Source organism: Mus pahari, chromosome 3, assembly GCF_900095145.1.
Source record: "Mus pahari chromosome 3, PAHARI_EIJ_v1.1, whole genome shotgun sequence".
Lineage (NCBI taxonomy): Eukaryota > Metazoa > Chordata > Mammalia > Rodentia > Muridae > Mus > Mus pahari.
Genome location: NC_034592.1, coordinates 132,326,408 through 132,353,346, shown reverse-complemented (window position 1 = coordinate 132,353,346; position 26,939 = coordinate 132,326,408). Strand labels below are relative to the sequence as shown.

Here is a 26,939-nt window from a genome sequence, read left to right as displayed (position 1 = left end):
GAAACAGAGAGTGAAAAATTACAAGAATGTCATCACACAGACCCACACTGCGTCAGAGTTTATTGATATGCATAGTAGCTATGGAGTCAGAAAAATACACAGTCCTGTTCTGTGAATTTTAAAAAGGTCCCATTAGAGCGACATCTAGATTAAGCCAGAAGTCTATTACCTGCATCTCTATGAAGTCTTTGCTTCCTAATAGAGGAAGCTGCAGGAAGTGGATCTACTGCAGCCCTACAAGAAGCCAGCAGACATCCTGAAACTCTGAGACACTCAATCACATTAGCACCCCAGTGGTCTACAGAGAAATAGAATTGTTTGTCTGTAAGAGGGATTAACTCTTCCAAATACACGCTCATGAGGAGAACATACTAAAGACACAGTTTAAAGTGATAGCCTGCACAGACATAAAAAATGTAATAGCAGTAAGACTGTGCCACTAGACTGTATGTGGACACAGTTCCACTGAAGGTGTACTTCGTGTGCATATGAGTGAATTCCTAGGTATTTAGGATAGAGCACTGAACTCATTCATAAACACTGACTCCAAATTGTTCTCCCTTAGACAATTTTATCATTGAGTCTTGCATAATATAGAAGAAAGACAGCAAGAAGGAGGGAAAGGAAGGAAGAAGGAAGGAAACTGGAGCTTAGGTTCTAAGATATATAGAGTGCATTATCTCATATTGCATGCTAATAACCATTATATATAATAACATCTCATATAGGCTAAGAAGATGGTACAATTAGAAAAGTCGTTTCCATGCGAACATGAGGACCCGAGTTTGATGCCAAGAACACCCCCCCCCCCACACACACACACAATGCCAGGTTTGGTGGTACATACCTCTAATTCTAGCACTGCAGATGCAGAGACAGGAGAAGCCCTTGAGCTTGATGCCCAGCTCAGTCTAGCTGAATAAGCAAGCTCCAGGTTCAGTGAGAAACCCTGTTGCCAAAACCAAGGTGGCAAATGATTGAGGAAAGCCCCTGGTGGCAACACCTGGCCACCGCATACATATGCACACATACGGGCAAACATGGATGGATACATAAAAGTTTCATTTCAGGCTAATCAAGTACTAGCATTTTCTATGATATCTAAGTATTTTCTAATTACCGATCTTTGATTTTACGTGGTAGCAAATACAGTAATCTAAAATTGCACTCTGACTAAAGGAAGAGTGGTGGAGTGGTCGTTTGGGACTGAAAAAACTCTGAGATCCAAATGAAATAGCAAAGTCAAATTACTTATAATCACTGAGCGATAATAAGAGCAACTAACGTGGAACCATGTACAGTTTAAGAGAGGTCACAAGGCACCATTGCCTCTGCTTATTCGGTTTTGGCATGTCTATCCCTGGAGATGTTTTAAAATTTGAGAACTAAAATCTTGAATTAGACTAGTTGAAGAGAGATTTTGCAAGGTGGCCATACCAAACCAACACACCAAAGGTAACATGTTTGAGGGCTACCTCTATGTTCCAGATCTTTCAGGAAACCCCAATGTGTTTCTGCAATCTTTCTGAGCCAATCTTTCTCCTTCTACGGAGTAGACATGTTCTTGTCGTCCAATGTATTGCTGTGCTCTGATGGGGATACTAGCAAGCCTGGAGAAATCTTGAAGATCCAGCTTCTCAGCTACAGCTTCTTTTACCGAGACCTTGTAAATATATTGCTAACAGATACTGATTGCATTTGTTCAAGTTCAACGTCTCCCATTGAACTGTATGCTCTTCGACAACCGAAAATAACCTTTCTATTGGCTGGTGAGCTCCTATCACTTGTTCTTGACTTTGTCCTTTTTCTTTTGTGGTTTCTATTTCATTCTTCTGGCCAGTTTGCTAGCTGCTGAAGTCATCATCTTCTACCAAGGCATGAACTTAAGACCAAGGAATCAGTGGCATATTTTTCCTTTCTTGAACTAGGTACAGAGCCAGCAGTCAGGGATTGTGTTGTTGAAATAAACTACCTTCAGTAGTATACAGTTAGAATAAACCCTAGTGTTGGCTGTGCCCTCGTAGTGGGTTTAACATTAAGGTCAAGGCAGATATGGGTTCATTGCTTTCAATTTCCCTGTTGTTTGCCACTCAAAGTCTTGCTGACATATAGCAGCCTCAGTGTAACCTGGGAATTGGTTAGAAATATCAAAGATCTGAGGTATAGCTTTGGGAGACAGCATACTTAGTACACACTGGGTACTTGTTCCTGGGTCTGTGTCCTCCTCCACATATGCACACAGGACCCCTGAACAACAGAAGCTGCAGCAGAATACATAGTTCTATAATCACAATTTGCATACCTGTATATTCCAGTCTTCACATGGAAGCCTAAGGCTTGGTGGGGCAGGCAGTAAGAGGCTTACAGTATTCTATAGAAGTGTTACCATGGGACAAGTTGCTTGGTTTTACAGTTAAGTATTTATTCTCATTTTGCGTTATTCTTTTATTTTGAGATTATAACGTAATTACAATAATTTCCCTTACCTCCCTCCAAGCCATCCCATACATTCCTCCTACTCTTCTTCAAACACATGGCCTCATTTTTATTGTTATTGTACACACACACACACACACACACACTCACTCACTCACTCAAAAGAAGCCACCTATGGGTAAAGAAGTCATGATGAAGCAAGCTGAGGAGTCACCTCCAGTGCCTGGTTAATCTCACAAGAGCAGCTTCTCAGTTGTCTTTACTCAATAGGGGACAAAACTGTTGGCTGGCAAGATTCAGCCTAACTTTGCCAGTCCTCTGCCACAGGTGCTTGGTGTAAGAGATAAGCATGGTACACTGGTTCAGAGTCACAGGACCCGTTCATTAAAGACAAATTCAAAACACAGCTGTCCCTACTCCAATTCCTACTAAGTTTAATGAGGCAACTGTTTACCTGAGAGTGCTTCTGAAGAGTCATTTGGAAGCGGCTATGAGTTCCCTACCCTAGAAAATCACCAAAATAAAAGGTAGCAAAGGGCAACAGATCGCACCCGAGGGGGCGGACAGAGCTCTTACCTCCCTCCAGTCCCTCTTTTGCTTGTTTTCTTTGTGGCTTATTTGGTTATTGCTTCTTGATGCTTCTACATTTGTTAGTCTAGACGTAGATTCTCTTTTCACATAGATCTTCTCCTGTCTCCAATTTTAAAAGGCCATTTCCATGGATGCCATTCAGAAATCCAGTCCTGCTGTTGGTACTCAGCTCACTCTGCCCAACTGTTCAGATGACGTTTTATTTACAAGTCAAGAGATATGCTACCGGGCGCTCCTTTTGCTACCCTGTATTGAACAGGAACTCTGTCTCTCTGTGTGTCCCCTTCTATCTCTGTCTCTGAATCTGTCTCTTCCCCCCCTCTCATGTGTGTGTGTGTGTGTGTGTGTGTGTGTGTGTGTGTGTGAGAGAGAGAGAGAGAGAGAGAGAGAGAGAGAGAGAGAGAGAGAAACAGACAGAGATAGAGACAGAAAAACAGAGAGAGTTTTGGGATTTATTTTTAATTCATCAAACCATAATTAAAAGGAGAGATGTTTATAAAAGATCTCTAGATTTATTCCTGTTGTCACATTTAAAAAAAAAAAAAAAAAAAAAAAAAAAACATGGTATTTGAGACCATGCCCAATCAGGACAACAGTCTCTCCCCTAGGAGCCATGGGCATAAGGTTCTGTGGGCAGCAGATCTTCTGAGTGACTACCTTGGAAGCTGATTGCATTTCAAGGCCCCAATTTAAACTTTATCTTCTACCAACTCTGTCCCATGGGCTGAGATTCAGAATGTCCATTGCTCACTCTCCCTGGAGCCTGCTTCTGTTTTAAACTGCCCTTTGAATGTTTGAGACTCCGTCAGGGTATTTATTACCTAGTCCTCATCTGGCATCTGGTAATTCCCATGTCATTAATTTCTACACAAAAATTCCCATGTGGTTCACCTCAAATTATTACTTTCTCTCAAAGGAGAGCAAAGCACCGTGATCCTCACAGTGTTCCATTCAATCTACGACAATGTGCCTACCATGTTCCTTGTAACAGTTCCCTGGTCAGACCCACCCTTTTTGCTACCTTCACACTTCCACAGACAGGCCCTATAACCTTCACCTGCTCCCTGAGTTCCTGAAGAATAGTAAACAGTCTTTGGTCAACAATAACCCACTTTGGTGAAAATGAAACATTACTCTATTCAATAAAGAAAAATTTCTTGTTCAATAAGTGGCCCACAGAGCTGTGCAATAGCTGTGCAAAAGATAGTATACTGTGAAGACTATAATGTGAAATCCCGTGACTTGATTCATAAATAAAATTCATTTGCAACGAAGCTATTTAGCCAGAGGCTGTGTTTCTTAGCAGGGAGTGTATCACTATACAATCACCTAGAACAAGCAATCTCTTAGAACTTGCCTTTGGCAAGAAAAGCTGCCATTTGAGTTTCATCAACAAGGTGTTAGGACAGATGCCAGCAGAGAGCATCAAGCCATTGACTAGGAAATGAGAAGGTTCTATTCATCTTAGTATGGTTTGTATTGCTATAGTAAAACATTTCCAGTTGGGTAGCTTTTTAAAAAGAGGTAAGTATGGCTCATGAATCTGGTATCCACAGGGTCCAAATGTCGTGGTGTCAGACTCCTTGTAAAAGCAAAAAGGCATGGAGGGGCCAAGCACAGAGAGTAATGTGGCTTTATAATATGCTTTTGAGAGTATTGATCCAGTTTTGGTTTCTTCCCAAGAGACAGCACTGATCTGTTCATACGAGGAGAACACCTGTGACCTGAATACCTTCCTCTAAGTCTGGCCTGTTAGTGGTATCTCATTATTTCCATAAAAAGGGCCTTTACAAGGACTTCCATGCATGATCGTTTGGGGAATGAACCCCACTCAAACACAGCACTGTGAGATCTCTAGTTTATTTAAGGTTGATGATATCTAAAGACCATAGATGTGCTGACTTTAGAAGCTTTCTAAAGCGGAACTGGAAATCACCAGTCAGCAAATAAGAATTATCTCTTAGAGCAAGTTAAAGCCAGTGTCTAGTTGAGGACAAGGGGTTTCAAAGGGATGCAGTCAGCTCCTCAGGGCACAGTTGGACTCAACTATCAATGCAAACTCACCTGTTAAAAGGTCAAAATGGGCAATCCAGATTATCTCTCAGAATCAGGTGAAGGAAGGAAGTGGCCATGCATCAAGTCACCAGAATGTGGTAAGGACAAAACAGGCATAATCGTACGTGTACTTGAGTAGCATCTACTGGCACAAACTGAGAGAATGTGCTGGGTGAGGTGTCATGGACTCACAGCACAAGCGTGATGCTGCTCACAGCACAAGAGAGAGACAGAGTCTCGCAAGTGCTGTGGTGTGACAAGGGCTAGGGACAAGGTGAACTGTGCCTGGGAGGAAGAAGCATATGGCCAGTAACCTAGTTTGGGGATAAAGATCTTCCTTTTAAGGAAAACCCTGAGGGGTGGTATGGAGTGAGTTTGGTCACAAAGAGAAAGGCATGATCCATGCCATATGCTTAGAGCCTTGAGGCAGGGAATAGACAGGACAAAAACCAGGAAAGCTGGACCACACACATTATGGAATTGGAAAGGGGGAGGTGGGAAGGAGCTCCATTCTGTTACCTCCAGGAACATGTATATAGCAGACCCACATCTTTTTCAGTGTATAATGATGGAGGAAAAGAGTACAGGATGGAGCCTTGTGCTTCTGTTTAGATCCTTAGACTAGGGAAAGATGAGACATTGATAAGCCCATTCCTACCAGATGAGCTGACCTAATGGGTGTCTCACCCTGTCCAGGCCTCCAATGCTTAGGAGCTGATGGCACCAGCCAGGTCTGGCCAGCAGTGGTTTAGGGTGTCTCCTGCAGTTTCATCTAGCCAATCAATAAATGCTCTAGAACCAATGTCATAGAATACCAATAGGATACGGATAGGCTAGAGTCCTATCTTCTCCCACAGGCCTTCCAGAGCCTGCTCCTCAGATCACCAGAGATCAATTTACTGGACGACTCAAAAGTTTCTCTTTTCCTTGCTTCCACAGACCCTTCTAAGTTACACACACACACACACACACACACACACACACACACAATCATTTAAACATATTTGTAGTCATACTCACATGTTCATACACATCCGCATGAACTAAAACACCCTCAAACATGCACACCTCTCATACTCAGTCTCCCTCACAATTCTCATTCACACATGTTCACACATACTCACACATTCAAAATCACAGAACTCTCATACACTCTCTCCTACGTTCTCATGCATAAATACTTTCTGTCCTTACAATCTCCCATACTGACACTCTTACATTCATGCATGCAGAAATTGCATATAAACATACACTCTGACACACATGCACATACATATTCACTCACACAGTGATATACAGACTCTCACTCAGACTCACCCTTTCATGCATATGCCTCATACTCAAAAACACACTCTAACACATTAGTGCATGCAAGCACAAAGTCACACACTCTCGCTGACTCATGCATGCACTGTATCTTGCCAAGGTGCCCTGTGTCACCTTATGACTGCCAGAAAGGTGTGTCTCCTCAATCCTGGGCAAGAAATGTAAGCAGAAATTAACCTCTTCTAAAAATTATTTTGAATTTTATGATAGTTCATTTTTAAAATATATACTGTAGTGTTTTGCAATAGAAATTAGAGCTACAAAGAGATCTTGCTTCTTTGGGAACAAGTCCCAGGCAACTGACTGCTATCCTACAGACCTGGGTGGCATAACCACAATTTCTGTATGGTCAATATGTCTATAGATACCACCAAACAACTGCTACTGTACGCTCAGGGCTTGGAGAAGTGGTATGTCCACCTTGACATATTCAAGCAGAATTCCACTCCCCCCCATCCCCCCACCCCCGCAGGGAGGTCTAAACAGAATCGAGGACACTGGCCTGCAGGGAAAGAAGAATGCTTTGGCATTTTACCACAAAAAAATCGGAACCAGGTCTGCAAGATGGTTAATTCTCTCTGCAAATTCATAAACTGCTTGATTACAGGGAGAGGGTGTATGGGGTCACGCAGTCTTTGTGCCCTTGGTCCCCAAGAGAATAGTTTCTCATCACTAATTGATAAATTGGTATTCTGGTTCCATAAAGCAGTCTCAGAAGGTGAAATAATTAAGCCTGCCCTGAAAGGCACCCTTTCTCACAAAGGGTTGGGAAACAGTTTTCTTCGGGCCTCAAGGCACAAGACAACACGTAGCTCGTGGAATGCGAAAATAATAAATGCTCCAGGGTACCTGTGGGACAGAGCCTCACTGGAGCCCTGGCAATGTCATTTAGATTCTACAGGATCCTAAAGAGTACAGTTGCTGATCTAAATACTGCAAGAAAGGATGCTCTGGGCAGCTAAAGGAACAGATAGGATTGGAACCCAAGTATGCTTGATGCTAGGGTGTGGTCTCCTCACTGGTCTGAAGACCCAAGGGGCAGCTGAGCAGCCTGGGGCCACTCAGACCAGGTTAGCCACCCTCACAGGCCCTCAGACTGAAAAGCTGTGGAACTGAGAGCCCAGCCCTGCCCCCACCCACAACTCTGCTGAAGTAGTGAATGCTCCGAGGCACCTATGGTTCCCTGATTTGAATGTAGATTGTACCCAGGGTTAAGTACCCAGGGTTAAGTACCCAGGGTTAAGTACTCTGGGTAAGTACTCTGGGTACTCTCTTAAGAATCTGATTCTCTGAGCACTGATGGGAGAAACTTTTGAGTGCATTTTTTCCGTCAAGTCAGAGTGCCTGGGAGAAGTATCATGCTACATCTAAGGAAACCCTGGGACAGAAAGAAGGGAGAGAGAAAGGTAAGAGAGGAAGGAAGTATAAATGCTTGAGCCAGATGCATTAACTTCATAACTTTCCATTTGGAAACGGCCACCCCACCCTTATTCCTTTCCTCCCCCCTCCCACCATTAGACAAAAGTTGCTCTTGCAAGAATCTGTGACGAGCTGTTTGGCCTCCCGAAGGGAGTGAAATAAAGCCTCTTCTCATGGACCGTCTCAGGTATTTCATTACCATCACAAAATAATAAAGTAATGGAATTTTCACTTGGTTCTCTTCTGCAGTGCTAGTGACTCTAGGAGGTGCTGCACTCCTGACTGGGGATTCTAAGCTATGCTACCACTCCTGAATTACATTCCTATTCTCATTCTTTTTAAAGCATCAGCTCTATTGAGAAAGAATTCATGAGCCTCAAACATTAGCTACCTTCTAACGTGCAGGGCTGAGTGAGGCATAGAGAATTAAGAGCTAGGCAACTCTTTCTACTAACTCTAGAGCATTCCCATCATATCAGCCCCAACACACTACCCACTGCCATTTCTAGCCCCAGGCCACTACTACTCTGTCTTTCTGTCCCTAGATTTGCTTCTAATGGGCATTTTACACCAACAGAAGCATGCAGACCTTTGGTGATTGGCTTCTTCCCTTTAGCATGTTGCTTTCATGGTAGACCATGCTATATCGTATGTCAGTCAGCCCTTTATTCCTTTTATAGCTGGACAGTATTCCATTGTATGCACACATTACATTTGGTTGCTTCTTTCATATGGAGGAAAGTGCTAATTTTTGTCACTAAGTCCTTGGATAACATTGAGTTAATTATAATTCTAGTCTTCAGCTGAGTAACTGATAAAATAATTCTTTCCTTTGGTAGGCATACAGTGAGAACAAAAATATCTTTAAAACAAAACAATATTGCAACACTCTCATTGAGTCTTTGGGATGACCCAATGGCTTGGAACGCAGGTGACAGACCTCATCTCAGTTAGGGAGGGGTGTGTCTCTGAAACTTTGGCAGGACTAGATCATTCCCACCAGGCACCGCTTCCAATGGGAAACAGAAAACACAGACAGCACAAGTGCCAGGTGACTTCACTGTGCAGGTGGGTTCTTGTAGATAGAAGGCAGCTTTCATTGAAGCCTCACCTCCACCTTTCACGCCAAGAGCAGGATCCAAGCAAATTATGCTCTTTTCTTCACTCATACACACAGCATGAAGCCTTTCGGCAGGCTGGCTGCCAGAAAGCATTCTGAATCATCAATGAGGAAGAATTACACAGGGACCCGTCTGTGTAGAAATCAGGATTATATGTTATAGGTTGGGTTTTTGCACACTTGGGTCTAATGCTCTGGTTTTGCTCTGAAGAAACAATCAGAAGAAATCATTGCGGGAGCCCAATTATTTTCAAACAAATCCATTTGCATAAGAAAGAAATGACAACGCAGTGTCACCAAAACTCATATATGACTTTTCCTTTGTTTCTAAATGTATTAATAATTCTAGGTTTAGAGATATCTGTATTTCCTTCTCTTTCTCTGATTTTTCTTGGTTGAGTAAGGTGGTCTTTGTCCCTTTCATGATTGACAATTCCCTGCACTGGTCATCAAAATGTTTGTGTCAGGGATACAGGAAGTTAGAAAATCTAACGTTCAGATCTCCATTGATGACAGAAACCTTAAGATATCCGTGGACAGTAGTCAGAGTTAGTACAAAACTCAAGATATACAGTAGCTTGCCAAGCAGAAGCGGAAGTAAAAAAACAACCCAGGAAACTGAGGGAGAAAATTAAAGTAATTGCAGATGAGCTGAGCCAGGGCTCTGGGTGTGTAATGGGCAGGGCTCACTCCCAATACTTTTAATCCCTTCTCACACTGCTCAATTAAACAAAGCACTCTGAGAGCAACGGGTGCCAGCTGCTCCCGAGGCCCAGCATTGCTACAGGTCTTCTGCGTAAATAGCTCCAGCTAAGCAGATAATACCAATGCTGAAAGAAAAAAAAAATTTTTTTTTTTTTTTTTTGTGAATCTTCATTAAACAATGAAAGTTCACCTTTAGTACAAATAAATGAAAAAGTCTGGGATTCAGCAGTGGGAATTGTCAACGAAGCACTCAGAGCCATACCAGTTGTTGTTGTTGTTGTTGTTGTTGTTGTTGTTAGTGTTGTTTTTATTTTAAAATTTTGCCTCTAGCACAAACTTACGGAAACGCCTGTGGTTCAGCAGGGGCATCAGCTAGTGAAGCATCATGGCCATCTATCTGAACAGCATCATGCCTGGTAAGTGACATATACAATGCGTCCTGGTACTTCGTGCTCAAAGATCAACGCAGATTCTGTTGGAGAGCGAGGGTTCCTCACAGCACCACTAGGGCTGTCTCTATTCATTCTTTACCTGACTTATGAATGGTCAGAGAAATCTAATACTTATGATATGATTCTGAAATAAGGACACTTGGCATAATTGGGGCAATGCTGCTTTTAAAACTCATGCTAGCCTTTTGACTCTCTACTTTTTCCCCATCTCCTCAAGCAACATAACAAATTGTATAAAACATAGTTGTATAAATGTGTGGGGGACAGTGTGGACTATTTCAAAACATGTATGCTGCACTATGAATAGAGCAAATCAGAATGATTAACAGATCCATCATAATGGCATTCTGCAAGGGAGAAGTGGGAACAGTAGAGGAGGCTTTTTCATCATATACCGTATGCTCATCAGTGCCAGTTCTAGTACCCTCACTATCAACAAGAGCTAACTTATAACTCCCAAGAGAAGCACCAGCAACACTGTCACTAGCAGTATCAACATGACCATCAGCTCAGTATCGCTCTTAAGCCCACCTCTGACTTCACCCAGAGGGAGTTTTCTGAATGATGCTATCTATACCATCATCACTGCTAAGTGACTTTACAATTACCATCATATTACTGCTATCATCAACAACACCCCCCCCGACACTGGGGTACTGCCATCACTACTCTCACTACCATCACCAGCACCATTATCCTTAGCACCCTAGTATACCATGATCATCACCACTGCCATCACAAGCACACACATCACCAGTATTTGACAAACTATTGCTCATGGGCAGAATACCGAGAATCCAGTATTTGTAAGGCCCAGAAGAAAAGGATGGATCTGAAATTTACAAACTGGGGGAGGAATTTTCTATGGCATATGGTAATGACATGGAATAGAAAGTGTCAATGTCTATGATCAAATTTTTATTAGATTATATCCACCCTCCTCATAGCTAGGGCAGATCTGAGAAATGATGGTAGAAACCATATCATCTAAAAAATCCTAGTGCAGTGACGACTTGGCTTTATAATTTCTGACCATAATTCTAGAATATCCCCACCACACTGGGACACACTGTACTGCTAACAGCATGACAGTAAGGGGAACACATCAAGGAAGAGAGAGAGGTCATCAAACAGTTTGGTCTCTAAAATTCACATTGTTGAAGCTAGTTTTGAGAATGGAAGCAGGGCTTCTTTTCTGAGAATTTCTACCTAGACACCTTTCTGAGGTCGCTCCACTCTCACCCTCCAGAAACATAGCTTTTAATTTCAGTTAGGAATCCCCTTCCTGTTCACTGCAGAAGCAAAACCAAACACATACAGAAAATGCATGTGAAGTCAGGCCTCAGTAGTTTCCCAAAGATAGAAGGAACCAGAGTTTAAAATTCAAGGGACAGAAATACTGCTATGGTTTGAATGAATGTCCACACCCCTGCCATTGACCAACAGCTATATGATAATACTTAATCCCTAAGGTAATGGCATAATGGACTTCTCAGACTCTAGAACTATGAGAAATACATTTATATTAGTGATCATTACCTAACCTGTTGTATTTAGTGATTGTAGCCAGAACAGACTAAGACAAGCTTAAATGCAAGAGGAAATAAGGGGCAATTAGCAAGGATAAGCAAAACACCACAAATCAGAAGCACAGAGGCTGCAGACGCTGACAGCATCAGATAAAGACTACATGCTAACAATGCTAAGTGTGTCTAAAAATAGAAGGCCCATACTCTTAGAAATAAAGAAATACATTGGAGAAAATTAAACACTCAACAGACAGACTATTACTTCTGGCATTAAAGTTGATTAGATGTTCTGAATGATCTTCTTTCTGCAAAATAAGAGCTTGGATTTTGTGAGACACTGCTGATGGCTTGGAGGAAAATCTTCAAAGAGTGCCCCTGTACCACACAGACAATTATTGGAAGGGGCATTATCACACCAAGAAGCTGAAACCAAAGAACTATTCTCAGCTAAGATTCATTAAAGGATAGGTCTCAGATGTTTGCGTGCATCAGGCTCACTGGAGAACTTGCTGGAATGTAGATTGCCAGACCACAGACTGTGAAAAATGTACACTGTAGATTTGGAAAATCACATACTAAAGAGAAATTAGAAGATGGGAAATAAAATCATGAACTGTAGGAAATCCCCAATCTGTGTCAGTTATTGAATGGATTTAATCTGCAACAGCCAATTTGGATTTTGGTGAGCCTTGTGTGGGGTGTACATGTGAGAGGAGGGATGGGGACAGAGGGAGGAAGACAAAGTGGGAAGGAGGAGAAAGAGACAGACAGACAGACAGACAGACAGGAGTCCATGGTACATGAAGACTTTCCAGGGGACGCAGTTTCAGGAAGAATATAAATTACCCAAAGATCAAAGAAGCCATTAGCTGCAGCTCTTTGTATTAACAGTGAGGATACCCAAGGCAGACCTGGAATGTGATAGGCTGCTGCAAGGAGCCACTTCATGGAAAGGGTAAAGGAAGGTGCAAGAGTCACATGTGCAGTCTCCCAAGTTCATAGAAACAAAGGCAAAGATGATAACACAGGCAGTTAGTCGTTCATATAAGAATGACCTTTTAAAAAAGCTGAGGTGATTGGAGGGAGGACCTTGAATTTAAACTTCAGTGCCAAAATAATAATGATAATGATAATAATAGTAATAATAATATCCTTAGAGTTCAACCCAAAATACTAAATTTGTTACTTTTTCCTATGTCATTTGTTTTTCCTAACCTCCGATTTCCCAAACAAACAAAAACCATAGAACTAAAAATCCCTTTTCTGTTTTTCTTATATCAAAACATGTGTTCAGTACAAAATTACAACTTGTTTATCACAGAGTTTCAGAAATGAATGCACAAATACAAGGGCTAAAATTGACCTAACCTTCTAATTAGAATGACATTGCAGTAATAAATGCTTAGTCTGTTTTCTGGACCTTGGTGTGGAACATAGAGGACCAGCTCAGCTCGAGAAACATGAAAACATCAGTAGCTAAAATTAGTTCTTCATAGTTATGACTGATGGGAAAATGATTCTCAGTGCAATCCAGCACTCCTGTGTTAATGTCTTTAATTTACTCCTGTAGCCATTTATTCTTTGGCTACTAGTCTGTAATGGTGCCATTATTGCTCTCCTAGCCTGTGATGGCCTTCAAAAATGGAGTGAAGGTCGAGGAACATAAACTGGGCTAAAACATACACTCTGGGGAATATATTGGCCAACACAAGTCCAGTCAAGGTGTGTCTGGCACCCTGGCCTAGAGGAAGAGCTTTAGGAAGGCAGAAGGTACTTCCCATAGCTGAGCCCCAGGCCCCTTCATTCACTTCATTACAAAACTTGCAAACAAATAAGATCCTGGGCATTGTTGATGTTGTTGTTGTTGTGGTTGTTGTTGGTGGTGGTGGTTGGAATCACACATGCTCTGTGGACTATGTTTTAGAGTGAAAAGGCAGAGATGAGAGGAATGCTCCCAGTGAATAGTGAGATGAGTCATCTCTCTGACAGAGCCAGAATCCAGGGATTCAGATCTCAACAGGATGCCAGAGGCTGGGACAGAGGCATGGCCAGGGAGGGAGTCTGCCTAGACTGTTAGAATTAAGCTCTTTCCAAATGAGGAGTTTTGGTTTTGATGAAAACATATCCTTTAAACATAAGGCAGAAAAAAAAGTAAATCAGAGCAGTCAATGTCACAGTGTCCCAAAAGATTTGAACAGTTTCCATAAGCAGCATTTTGCACAGAAAACACTTACAACTGAATTGCTGTCCCCATGCTACTTGATCACCAATGGCATGCTAACGTGTCACTCAATGGCATGCTAACTAGAATGGCACTGCTAGTTAGGACAGTGAAGGAAAAACAAAGATTGTTTTACTTGCTAGGCTGGAGAAATTCCTGTGCTAGAAACACTTCATGGGTACATGGGTCTGAAGTCTGCAATTTCGCCACTTTCAGGGTTGAGGAACTCCACCCTGAGGCTCTCATAAAAGGTTGTCTTGAGTGAACATTTCCTATGGCATCTGTCAGGCCCACCCTGACATAAGGAAATTCCCAATGACAATTTTCAGTTATAGTTCCATTGAAAACCGTCTCAACTCAAAACTTTCAAACTTATGCAGAAGCAGATGGAAGAGCTTTCCAGAACTTCAGGTTAGTGGTGAAATGAGTCTTTCCTAAGATATTCAAGACACACAAGAAAGAAGTAAATCCATCAAAGACAGCATCGAAAAGCAGTCTTTAAAGTGCTTGTCATGCAAGTATGAGGACCTGAGTTTTATCCCCAGCATCCACATAAAAAGCTGGATATGATGTCATATGTCTGGAATCCCATAACTGAAGAAGCAAAAACAGCAAGATTGCTTGGGCTTGCTAACCAGTCAGTCTAGACAAAGTAGTAAGTTTAAGATTCAATGAAAGAGCCTCTTTCTAAACTTTAGGTGCAAAAGACTACAGAGGGACACAACATCAACTGTTAGGAGCATTGCACGAAGGTCCTTGTGTCCACAGATTTCCAAGGAAAAAAGGAATGTTATGTATATAGGACTGTCTTTCCAATAGGGAAGATGGGAAAACTGTTATTAAATCCAGAAAGCTGAGAACTGAAAATGTTTAACAGCATGCTCATCTGTGTCATCGATTGGTCAAAGTCATATCAAGCTCCCCAAACCAGGACCAGAGGTGGTTAATAGCTCAAGTGACCTCTATGCTATCTATATTGCTGAAACCAGGCCAAACTCTTTAAACTGGTACAGGTAGCCTATTCCTAGAACTCATCTTCTTAGGGAAAATGACACTACCCTGATCTGAGTTTTAATGTAATTATACTTACATGTCAACAGAGAATTGTATTACACCAAGAAACTTTTCAAATTTAAATTGTACTGGAGTTAAATCCATTGGGAATAAACCATGTTATTAGACTCCCAAAGTCTGATCCAGGTTGATGTGGTCAACTTGCACCAGACTAACTTATTCTTATTTCTTTGTGTTGTTAACTTCCCTGTATGACACCCGCAGAGTCCCCTCAATCAACTGCATCCAGTTGCATATGTGTGCATATGAGCACACAGGAGCACAAATGCCACACTAAGGCTAAGCCAGCCATAGCCAGATCCGAGGTCCAGTTAAAGGCCTGTTCCTACATCCTGCCAGCTGACTCCAGCCTGCTGCTACAGAACTATAGTAGATGGGGCAGCCCTGCTAAAAGATCCTTAGTGTGTCAGTCCAAATGAGCTGTGTTACACACACTCACACACACACACACACACACACACACACACTCCTGTGTGTAAAACAAATTGGAATTTTCTCAAACAAAAGTTAACACTGAATTTTACACATAGTAATTAGGTAAGAAACAAACTGAAATATTTGATAAGGGAGTTAAAGAACTTGAATTTATTTAATGAATTTAGCATATAACATAAAAGATGCATTAAACAATGGGAAGATAAGTGAGACTATTGCTCAGTCTAGTAATAGAAATTCTTGAAGAATAGAGAAGGGATTCCAGAATAAATGAACACAGAGGTGGAGAAGAGGCAACATTTGAAGACAGCTGAGAGTTTATCAGAAATGATAGGAGGCGTACTATACAGATTCAGAGCATTTACCATAAGCAAAGGAAAGCTAGCCCATTCTGTACATTAAAACAAAGATTAAGAAGTTATATTAATGGGAGGAAAAACATTGAGTTCTCTATGGAAAAGAAAAATCAAGAAAATACTCATCAATAATAAAAACTACACACACACATACACACACACACACACACACACACACACACACACACATACACATGCATAAACACACAATGTACAGAAAATAAGTCCAGATCCAAGCCAGAAAGATACCCCCTTTCTCAACCACCAGTAATGCCTGCGGGAAGACCAGGTAGGCTTCCCACAGACCTTTTCTATACATTCTAACCACATACTCAAAGCTCACCATGAACCCTAGCATTGCAACAGAATACCAGGAAAATCTTTCCTTCTCCCCCATCCACTATGACTCCTGAGAATCCTTCAAGTCATCTCCCCTGAATCTCCCACAACCTCCAACAGAGCAAGCAGTCCCCCATGAACACATCAGCCAAGAGAATTGGTTTAAAAAAGCAACAATCTGAAAATCCAGAGAGCAAACAGAAACGAAGGAACAAAATTCTCACCAAACCAAGACAACCCAGAAAACAGCACCTAGCCCTATAATGAACCCAGATCCAGGTGCCTAGGTTTCAGAGTAAGAATACAGAAGCCAGGATAATAGGTCAGGATAATATGTTCACCACCAGAGTGCAGATATCCCAGAATAGCAGGTCCTTAAGATTCCAACATAGCTGAAACACCTAAAAAAAGACTTTAAAAACAACTTAGTGAATATGATAGAGGTCTTTAAAGAGTAAATGTATAAACCTCTTAAAGAAATCCAAAAGAACACAAACAATTGGAGAAAATGAAAAAAAAAAATCCCTTAAAGAAAGGCAAGAACATTTAATCAAACTATTGAAGGAAAAATAAAACTGTCCAAAATCTGAAAATAAAAATAGAAGCAATAAAGAAAGCACAAACTGAGAGAATCCTGTAAATGAAAAATTGAGGGATGAAAACAGAAACTTTACCAACAAAATACAAGAAATGGAAGTGAGAATCTCAGGTATTGAAGACAGGACAGAAGAAATTGGTACACTGGTCAAAGAATAAGTTAAATCATAAAGATCTTGGACACTTATGCAAAGTGCAAACCTAAGAATAGGAGGAATAGAGAAAGAAGACTACCAGGTCCAAAACCTAGAAAGTACGTTCAAGAAAATAATAGAAGAAAATTTTCCTAACCTAAAGTATAAGATACCTATAGAGGTATAAGAATCTTACAGAAAGTCTAATAGTTTGGGCCAGAAAAGAAAGTCCCCTACCACATAATAAGCAAAACACTAAACATAGAACAAAGAAAGAATATTAAAAATTTAATGGGAGAATGACCAAGTAACATATAAAAGCAGACCTATTAGAATTATACCCAACTTCTCACTAACATCCAGAAGGACTTAAAATCCAGCCCAGAGTACTGTACTCTGCAAAATTTTAAGTCACTATAAGAAATTAGATATTCCATGTTAAAGTCAAATTTAAACAATAGCTATAGGAATCCAGCACTACACACAGTGTTAAGGAATAATTCAAATCAAGGAGGGTATCTACACATATGAAAAAGCAAGAAATAAATAATCTCGTATCAGCAAAACCAAAAAAAGGAAGGAGAAACAAATGCACAAACATACCATCACCATCACCACCCACCACAACCAACAAAATAACAAGCAATTACAATCATTGTTCATTGATATTTCTTAATATCAATGGCCTCAACACCTCAATAAAAAGACACAGATTAAAAGAATAGATGCAAAAACATAAGCCATCCTTTTGCTAAATAAAATTAACACACCTCAACATCAAGGATAAACATTATCTCAGGGTAAAGAGTTGGAAAAAGCTATTCTAAGCAAATGGTTCTAAGAAGCAAGCTGGTGTAGAAGTTTTATTATCTAACATAATAAACTTTAAATCAAAATTAACCAAAAGAGATGGGTAAGGAAACTACATACTCATCAAAGGAGAAATCTTCCAAGATGCTATTTCAATTCTTACTATCTACTCTCCAAACATAAGGGAACTCAGTTTTGCAAAAGAAGCACTACTATAGCTTAAAGCACAAATTGACTCTCACATGTTGATAGTGGGAAACTTCAGTATCCTATTCTCACCAATGGAGAGGTCATCAAGACTAAAATTAAAGAGATAAATCCTGGAGCTAGGTGATGCTATAAATGAACCTAGTAGGTCTTTACAGAAGATTCCACCTAAACACAAAAGAATACACCTTCTCAGAATTTCATGGAACATTCTCCAAAACTGAACACATACTTTGACACAAATCAAGTCTCAACAAATATAAGAAAATTGAAACCATAGCATATTAAAGCTGGACATCATGAACAACAGAAATAAGAGAAAGCTTATAAACTCATGGAAATGGAACAACCCTCTACTCAACAAGAAAGTGAGTCAAGAAAGAAAGAAAGAAATTAATGACTTTGTAAAATTCGATGAAAATTAATACTTAACATACCCATACTTACAGGATACAATGAATGTGGTGCCAGGAGGAAAATTCACAGCAATAAGTGCCTACATAAAAAAGTAGAGAAATCTCATACAAGCAAGCTAGCAGCACACCTAAGTAAAAGAAGGAGGCACATAGAAGAGGAACAGACAGCAGGAAATTAGCAAATTGAGGCCTGAAATTCATAAAATACCAACAAAGAGAGCAATTTAAAGAATCAGTGAAAAAAATAAATTCATTTTTGCAAAAGTCAACAAGACAGAAAAAACCTTATCCATGCTAACTAAAACTGAGAATATTAAAATTAACAAAACCAAAACCAAAAATGAAATACAATGACAAACACCTAGGAAATCCAAAGAATCATAAGGCCATGCTTTTAAAACCTGTACTCCATTTAATTGGAAACCCTAAAAGAAATGGATAATTTTCTCAATAGATACCACTTACCAAAGTTAAATCAAGATCATATATAAACAATTTAAGTACACCTATAAGCCTTAGTGAAATAGAAGTAGTCATCAAAAAAAACCTGCCCCTCCCACAAAAAAACAAGCCCAGACATTTACAGCACAAAATTCTACCAGATGTTCAAAGAATAATTAACATCAATACTCCTCAAATTATTCCACAAAATAAAAAAGGGACATTAACCAATTCATTTTATGAGGTCACAGGTACTCTATTACGGAAATCACTTTATAAGTTAAAACGCATTTTCTTTATGAATGTAGAAGAAAAAATACTCAATAAAATACTCACAAACTGACTCCAAGAACACATAAAAAAGATTATCCACAATCTAGTAGGCTTCATCTCAGAAATGCAGGGATGGTTCAACATATGAAAATCAGTTAATATAATCGACCATATTAAAAAAAAAAAACCTGAAAAGTAAAAAAGCCACAGGACCATTTTATTAGATGCCATAAAAGCCTTGACAAAATCTAGTAGCCCTTCATGATAAAAATACTGGAGATATTGAGGGCACAAAAGATATACCTAAACATAATAAATACAGTTTATAGCAAGCCTATAACCAAATGCAGTTTACAGCAAGCCTAAAGCAAAGACCAACTTAATTGGAGGGAAACTCGAAGAAATTCCACTAAAACAGAAACAAGACAAGGTTGACCACCCTGCAACTATTCTAGTAGCTGAAGTTTGAGCTAGAGCAATGTGACAAATAAAGTAGTTCAGGGAGATACAAACTGGAAAGGAAGGAGTCACAGTATTGCAATTCACAAATAATATGGCACTATTCATAAGCAACCCCCAAAATTCTACCAGTAGACGTTTACAGCTGATAAACACTTTCAGTGATGCGGCTGAATACAGGATTAACTAAAAACAAACAAACCAAAAAATCAGTAGCACTTGTATATACAAATGGTAAATGGACTGACGAAGAAATCAAGGAAACAGCACTCCTCACAGTAGCCTCAAATAATATAAATATCTTGGGGCAACTCTAATCAGACAAGTAAAAGACAATAAATTCAAAGTATGACAAGAAATTTAAGTCTTTGAAGAAAGAAACTGAAGAAGATAGAGTGATCGCTCATGTTCATGGATCATGGATCAGTAGGGTTAACATAGTAAAAATAGACATGCTACCAAAAGCAATCTACAAACTAAAAACGAGCCCCATCAAAATCCAACACAATTCTTCACAGATGTTTAAAGGAAAATCTTCAACTTCATATGGAAAAACAAAAACCCTGGATGGTTAAAAGAATCCTGAACAATAACAGAACTGATGGCAATATCACCATCCCTGATTTCAACCTTTTCTAGAAAGTAATATTAATAAAAACTAGATGATATTGGCATATGAATAGACATGTGGATCAATGCAATTGAGTCTAAGGCCCAGACATAAATCACACATCCATGAATGCATAATTTTTGATAAAGAAGCCAGAAATAACTCCAGGAGAAAAGCAAGCCTGGTCAACAAATGGTGCTGGTAAAACTGTACACCTGCATACAGAAGAACACAAATAGATCCATATTTATTATCCTGCACAAAACTCAAGTCCAAGTGGATCAAAGGCCTCAACATCAAACCAGACACACTAAATCTGACAAAGGAAAAGTGAGCAGTAACCTTGAATACACTGGCACAGGAGACTATGTTCCAAACAGAATACCAATAGTGCAGTCACTAAGATCCACAATTAATAAGTGAGATCTTATGGAACCTAAAACCATCTGTAAGGCAAAGGACATTGTCAGACAAAAAGGCAGCCTGCATAATGTGAACAGGGTTTTACCACATCTGTTAGAAGTCTAATATATAAATATATTAAAACATCAAGAAGCTATATATGAAAAAAATAGTCCAATTAAAAACTGGGGTAGAAAAATAAACTGGAATAGTGATCTAAACCGATAATTCTCAATAGAGGACTCTCAAATGGCCAAGAAACACTTAGAGAAATATTCATTATCCTTAGCTACCAGGAAAATGCAAATCAAGGCTACTTTGATATTCTATCTTACATCTGTCAGAAAGGCTAAAATCAAAACCAGATGTGACAGCTCATGCTGGAGAAGATGTGGAGCAATGGGAAAACTCATCCATTCCTGGTGTGAATGCAAACTTAGAAAGCCTCTATAGAAAACAATATGGCCGTCTCCTCAGGCATTTGTGAACTTATCTACCTAAAGACCTCACAATACCACTTTGAAGCATACACCCAATGGAAGCTCCATCCTACTACAAGGACACTTGCTCAACTATGTTCAGTAGCTTTGTTCAAAATATCCAGAAATAATGGAAACAATGTATATCCTTCAATTAAACAGTGGATAAAGAAATTGTGGTATATTTACAGGATGCAGTGTGGCTCAGTAGTTTTAAAATCAATATGAAATTTGCAGGCAAATAGATGCAACTATAAAAAAGTCATCCTGAATAAGTTAATCCAGACCTAATAAGATGCAAATAGATATTATTTGTTAAGTAAATGATAATCAAACTGAAATACATAGACCCAGAGAGGCTTGGTAGAAAGGAGCCCTATAAGGGGAAAGCAGGGAGCTACATGGACAGCTACAGGGAAACAACAGATTCTGGGGGCAGGTGGCAATGGTATTGGGTTGGGTCAGGTGATCGAGAGAGTTCAGACAGAGACAGCTGGACTTGGAGAGCATGTGATGGGTGGTGTGGCAGCCTAGTGAGGTGGAAAGTTCCTTAAATCTATGAGGGTGACCTAAGTGAGGACTTTTAGTAGTGGAGGATATGAAGTCTGAACTGGCTTCCAGTGGTGGGACTAGGTTACGTTCATTTGAGTTGTTGACTGATGCCTCATCCATTCATTACCAGAGAGGCTTTCTGCAGCAGCAGATGGGAGCAGACACAGAAACCCACAGCCAAACATTAGATGGAGAGAGAGAGTCTAAATTGAAGGTCTCCATTGGAGTCCTCCCTTCAGAGAACAGAGAACCCCGCAGAAGAGGGTGAGGAAAGACTGTACCACTCAGAGGGGATGATGAATACCAGGAGAATATGGCCCACCAAATGGCAAGCAAGGGTCCTGCATGGGTCTGCATCAGGCCGTCTGTGTATATATTAGGGTTGTTAGCTTAATGCTCTTGTGAGACTCCAAAAAGTGGGAGCAGGTGCATCTCTGACTCTTTTACCTGCTCCTGAGACACTTTTCCTTCTATTGGGTTGCCTTGTCCAGCCTCAGTATGAGGGGTGTCTCTTTGTCTTACTGTATCGTCTTTTTACCTGCCTGCTTTTGTTCCCTGAAGACTTGCTCTTTTCTGAACAGGAAACAGAGAGAGAGAAGATCTGAGGGCAAGGAAAGGTGAGGAGGAGCAAGGAGGAATAGATGAGGAATGGAGGGAGGAAGGGTGAAACTGTGGTTGGGGTGTATTGTATGAGAGAAGAATCTATTTTTTTAATAAAAATAAATAAATAAATCCAAAGTAATTTCAAAATTCCTTAGTAAAATTTTAAATCTAGAATTTTATAACTAGCACACTTTCATTCACAAATGACTTTGTTCAGAGTCTGAGAAAATGAGGTACTTATAGATTATCAGTATGGCTATCAAAAGATGATCCTCAAAATTAAAATTCATCACAGACGGTAAACACAAGACACAAAGTTGAAAGGAAGCAAGGACTAACTAGTAATCTTTAGCAAGCAATGGCAACAGAAAACAACAATAATAGTTGTAATAAAGATAAACTCTGGTGTTAGAAAGTCTAGACGAAGAAGAAACATTGAATAAATATATAAAACGGGGAAGAGGTTCTAAGATCTTTGTATTGCTAAGAAGAATGAAGACAGTATAAACTCTAGAACTGATTCATTGAAAAATAAATTTAACAGTTGTAACAGTTAACATCTAATGGCATGAATAAGTATTAAAAGTAGTATACCTGCTAAATGTGTGTGCATGTGTGCATGTGTGCATGTGCATCTCTCTCTCTCTCTCTCTCTCTCTCTCTCTCTCNTGTGTGTGTGTGTGTGTGTGTGTGTGCGTGCCTGTGCATGTGTGTATGTGATTTATTAGAATGGCTTGCAAAGAAATAACCTTAATAAAAACTAGAGAGCTAAGATTATCTCATAATCACAAATTATTGAAACACACACACCTCCGCATATACGTGTGTACTCTGCCTTTAGGGGCTAAATAAGCGTGCCTTCAGTCTGTCAGGTTGTCATCTGAAAGTCAGCCATTTACACCAAAGATTCAGGACTCTGGTGAATCAGTGCTCGCACTAGGGATTTCTCCTTTGTCTTATCTTTGGCCTTCTCCTCTGGCTCTTTCTGAACATGCCCTGAGGCTGAACTCTGCAATACCACTTACTCTTGCTTCTTCCTAACCCAGTGGTGAAACTCCGCTCATCTACAGCCTCCTGTCTTCCCCTCTGTTCAGTTTACTTTTCCATAGCTGCTCAAGATTATTCCAGGATGTTCTGTGGGGGAGGTGGGAGTGGGAGCTGGTAAAATCTTGTCTTTTTTTTTTTTTTTTATCATTTTGAAGGGCTATATTTACTTCATTTCCAATTCCTGCTCTTGTTTTAACTTTTGCATGCTCATTTGGATTTTATTTTAGATTTTAAAATACAGCCTTTCAGTTCTAGACTTCCCTTTTAATTTTATTGGCTGTGGGCTTTTGCTTGTTTGTTTTAGCAGTTATTTTTAATCTCTTTTTTTATTGTACATTGTACTTACCTCTTTATTCATCGGAGCATTTCAATCACAGGGCATTTCACTATTATTCCATTCAGTATCAAATGCTTACTTGCCCTAGGCTTCACATTGTTTCATCTTTTTACCCTCTTCTCTATGTTCTATCCCTCTCTTCCATTGTTCTTTCTTATGACTTTCTCTTTAAGATCATGTTGTACACTGTAGGGAGGTGTAGGCACTTGATCTATCAGCAATGCAGGGTATCCTTGGGTGACTACCTATACTCACTGATGTTTCGTCCTGTAGGAATGGATCATGCTCGCACTTGTTGGACACCATGTTGTGTTTTCCATGTCTCAGGAGCTCCTCCTGAAGATGAGCTGCATGCTTATAGAACCTAACTATGGCTAAACTGGAAAAAAAGAGATTTATTTTGACATAAGAGGCTCTATGGTGTGCTTTATATGGCTTCTTCCACAGCAGCCAGGGGCAAAATACTGTTCAGTCTCATTTGATCGACCTTGAGAAACCACAGGGCAATAAAGATGTATCAGAAATGTTCGGATATCTCCAGGGCTGCAAATGCTGAAGGTCCCTGAGATGCTGAAGTGTGTTAGTGAGGCACACTGTTTTAATATAATTGAAACCTATAGGCTTGTTAGGTCAGGGCATCCGTGTCCTAGGAGTGATAGGACCCCAATGGTTTGAGAGAACTATGAACTATGTCACCAATCACTAGGGAGAGTCACTCTGAGGAGATTTTCTTTGTCTCCCTGGGTTCCAATAAGACATGATGGTGACTCTAAGCAATGAATTGTATGCTGACTGTCCTTCTCTTGTCCTCCTCATCTCCCTTCTACAGCTTCTTGGAATCACCTCTCAGCACACTAGATGCACTCAGAAACTTGACTTAGGGTGGCTGTTAGGAAGGCTAAACTCATGGGTGCCCTAGCCAAATCCTCCTTCAACATAGTTTCTTTACCCCACAGTGTGAGACAAGGCTAACAACCCAATCTCCCATAGCATGGCAGATTCTTTCTCTTAAAAAGAATTTCAGAAAGCTAACTGGAAGCAAATGCTTTAGTCCCCATGAGGAAAATACAAGTGACAATATAATGGCCACCTTGACTCTGGTGGCCTCAAGGAAGATTACAGTTAAAGGCTCTACCTCTCAGAAGGAGTTCTGCATTCATCTTATAACATGAACATGCCGTGGCATTGGCTTTTTCTCTTTCTAAGGGTGTGAACACTTGGCATATCTTAAAAGTCTAACTTTATCCTATGCTCACTGAGTGTGGTGGCACGAAACTATAACTCGTGGCTCCTGGGAGGCTGAGGCAGGAAAACGGAAAGCTCAAGGCCAGATTTGCCTACATAGTACGTTTGAGACCAGCCAGGGCTTCATACATAGATTTTTATCTAAATGTACCAAGATTTGAAGCTATAGCTCAATGGCAGCATTCTTGCCTAGCAGGCAAGGCTCTGGGTTTGGTTCTTGGCATGGAGGAAGCGTTCTAGGAATATAAAACATAGTTTTATTTTACAGGCTTTTTGTCCTACAACTCACTAAGGCTTTGAAAGCCTGGGTTAACAGATGCCTGGCTCAGCACAACAGTGTGGCTTCCAGATACAGATGTGCTGACTTAAATGAAATTTTCTCCCTGGAGCTCTTTTCTAGAACCTTGTAGCACCAATTCAGCCCTTTGGTATAATCTAGGGCCAAGATTTGGAAAGTATCGTATTGTTTGGGGTCAATACATAAAATAATACGAGCCATCTCTTTCAGCTCCGTCATCCTGGGCCATGTGTGAGTAAAGGACCTCCCATCAGCAATACTGTGATACAGGTGACCTACACTCACTACAGGACCAGAGGATTTCATAGACTGGGGAGAGGGAGGCAGTTAAGCGTCCCCACTCGTTAGCTGACATGTTCCTATCCAGAGAATATTTAATATGTTGCTTCAGGTGCTACACTGGCGAAGTCTAGCTTGTTACTTAGACCCTTACCAATATTTGGATCTTTGATCTTTTGAAGTGATCCCAGGCCTCATGGCCTGATGTCTAAGGCCAGTCCCTTTAGAAGAGCTCTAAAAAACACCCAGTCAACACAAACACCTGGGGCAGACTTGCAGAGTCGGTCCTGAATCAACAAATATATAGACAGAGTGGTGGTTAATAGTAACTGTCAATGGGAAAGGATCTAGAATCACCTAGAAGGCAAGCAAGGGAAGGATTATTTAGATGAGATTAACTGAAGTGGGAAAAATCACCTTACATGTGACTGGGATCCTTTTAGAGGTTGGAATCTCGGACTGGATGTAAAGGAAAAAGCAAGCTGAACGCATGCGTTTATCTTCCTTTGCCTCTTGGCGGCTGATGCAATGGAACCAGCTGCTTCAAGCTCTTCCTGCATCCTTTCCATGCCATGAGGGACATGACACCATGAGTCAAAACAGCCTTTCCTTCCTTAAGTTGTTTTTTATCTGAGTATTTTGTGGCAGCAGGCAAGTAGTTGAGACAGAAGGTTCCTTATGATCATGTTTCACTTAAATTTCATTAAAATGTTGTAGTTGTACTAATATACAAATTAGACATCTAAGAATTCTATGTGAATTCCTGGCATCCACCCCAAACTGACCTGCTGGGGTGATGTTGTTTGGGGCAGATGAGGGGTGAGGACTAACAGATGCAATCCTGATTTTCTTCTCTTCTCTCACTGCAGGGAGTCTAGACATCAAAGAACCAAAAGAAGTCTCCCCATGCCTCACTCTGCTTAATTTCTCAGAAAAATGTCACCCATGGACCATGACTACAGTTGCTTATGGTTCTCTTGTTCCAGCAAGGTTGCCCTACATACCTATACCCTTCTTTTACATGAGAGATTTCAAATTCTCTCATTCTTCATCTCGCTGGAGCCTAGGGTCTATGATCAGGATACCACCCCCTTACAACCAGACCCTCTTCCAGGTTCCTATCACAGCCTGTGCTGTGAATTGCCCCACCAACTGTCCAACCATCCAAGTGTCAACTATGTAATTTATTTTTCACCAACTCTTTCACTCCATCCATAACGGTTACCTTGGTTATCAAGTAGCTGAGATTCGGAAGTAGCTAAGATTCGGAAGCAGCTGAGATTCGGAAGTAGCTGAGATTTGGAAGCAGCTGAGATTCGGAAGTAGCTGAGATTCGGAAGCAGCTGAGATTCGGAAGTAGCTGAGATTCGGAAGCAGCTAAGAACCAGGCTTCTGCACAGATTTGTGAGGTCATTTCTGGGAAAGACTAACTAGAGGGAAGACCCTTGCCAGAGTGCATGGCACTTTTCTTCATTTCTAGGAGTTGGAGAAAAAAAAAATCACTGCTATTGGATGATTGGCTTCACTTCTTGCTGGTGTGTTCATCTCTATTGCTACTGTTGCTGCCATCAAACTACAGTTTCATTGGGCTCCATATAAACTGAAAAACCAACAACTACTCTTGCCACCGCTACAGGTTTCAGCACCATATTGGGATTATTGAAATATTTAGTTCTGTGTCCTGGACACATA

The 26,939-nt window shown here is 40.4% G+C and overlaps 1 protein-coding gene across 6 annotated transcripts in view; it reads right to left on the bottom strand.

Annotated features, from left to right (window-relative positions):
- Syndig1 (synapse differentiation inducing 1) overlaps positions 1-26,939 on the bottom strand; it is a 172,318-nt gene that overhangs the window by 104,363 nt on the left and 41,016 nt on the right. The window lies entirely within an intron of this gene.